This window comes from Gekko japonicus, unplaced genomic scaffold, assembly GCF_001447785.1.
Source record: "Gekko japonicus isolate JY-2015 unplaced genomic scaffold, Gekko_japonicus_V1.1 scaffold1081, whole genome shotgun sequence".
Taxonomy (NCBI): Eukaryota; Metazoa; Chordata; class Lepidosauria; order Squamata; family Gekkonidae; genus Gekko; species Gekko japonicus.
Window position 1 is genome coordinate 26519 of NW_015174304.1, and position 1702 is coordinate 28220.

Here is a 1702-nt window from a genome sequence, read left to right on the forward strand (position 1 = left end):
GATAAAGAACTCCCAAATCTTTTCTTCTCTCAAATTCTGGCCACCAAAGAAATGTCAACCTTGGAGGCAGGTCTCCATACCAAATATCTTTAACATCGTTTTACTCATAGATATGCGACAGGGGATTCTGAACCATAGATGCATGGGACTTGCTCTCAGCCTTGTACCAGTGTAACTGTAAATTGGTTCAATCAGCAGAGCTGTGGCAGTCTCAAAAGGGCAAAAGGGGAAGACCCTGCTGGTGGGGGCACAAAATTGGTTTTTCATTTTAAATACCTGTTTATCAATGTTTATACATTGTTTTATGTTGTTACCCACTGTGGTTTCTAAGATGCTTAGAAGAAAGGTGGGTATCTCAGTATTCTAAATAAATGAAACCTTAGTTGACCCTAGAGAAGGTGCAAAACCTCTTGAGGCTGCAACGGAGTTAGGTGGTACCTCTTGCTCCCTTTAGATTCAAGTCCAGTAGAAACCAGGAAGATTTCCGGGATGTAAGCTTGCAAGAATGAAAGCTCCCTTCATCAGATACGAGTTGGAATGGAGATCTCCTTAGATCCCAGTCAGAAGGTGGGAGGAATGCTGCAAAGAAGGAACTCAGGATGCAGAGGCACAATGTGCACTGTAATCCCTTCCGACGGGGATCTAAGGACTTGGAGATCTCCATTCCAACTGGTATCTGATGAAGGGAGCTTTGACTCTTGAATGCTTACACCCCGGAAATCTTGCTGGTCCCTGCAGTGCTACTGAACTTGACTCTTGCTGTTTTACTGCAGACCAGCACGCCTGCCCTCTGAAACTTGCTCCCTTTAGTGGGCAACTGTGTGCCACTCCATCAAGGCTCAAGAGTACAAACCTCTGAGGGCAGATTCAGAGAACTTTCTCTGCACCTTCCCCACAGCTGGACCATAGAAATATTATCTTAAGCCAACTGTCCATTTATTTTAATCCCAAATTTCACCAGACAGCTCTGATTTAAGTTTGACAATGTGCAGTGTTTGCAGTAGTCAGAATTCCCCTGCAGGGCTGCTGTCTGAAGAATGATGCTGTGCGGAGGAATCCAAAAAGATGTACCTTCGAGGGCTGAATGGACATGCAGTAGAATCCCCCACACAGTTGCTTGTAGAATTCATGCTCAGGAGAGTGTGCATAGGAGGAATGCACGAACCCCTAAACCCCTTTCTGCAGCGCATCCTTCCTCTCTGCCTTGGCACCTTGTCAGTTTTGTCTCCTGGGCCGCTAGGTGACCTCCAGCGGATAGTGAACGCCCTCGCCACCGGCACTTAAAAGTGGACAACATTGTGACATTTTCAAAGCCAGACTAAGCCCCAAAGACAAAGCCAGGTGGTGCCCCCAAAAGGCAGACTCCAACAAAAGCAAGTTCCCCGAGGAGGACGGCGCTGCCAAGAAAAGGCAACCGCCCTCTGGCCTCTGCCCCCACCCCCGGAGGGGCAGCCGCTCTCTTTGGCCCTCTCCTGGGCAGATGGGGTTGGGGGGCGCGGTGCCCGGCTCCCTTGGGGCCTCCTCGGCCAGTTCGAGCGGACAGGACGGAGGTCGGGAGGTCGGGGGGAGGAGGGAGCCTCCGGGTTCTCGGGCGCTGCGAGTCCTCCCTGGCGGCGGCGGCTGGAAGCGGCGGGCAGGGGGCGGACTGCGCGGCGGCCGCTGGCCAATGATGTGCGGGGCCGCTCTCGGCTGGCAGGCATTT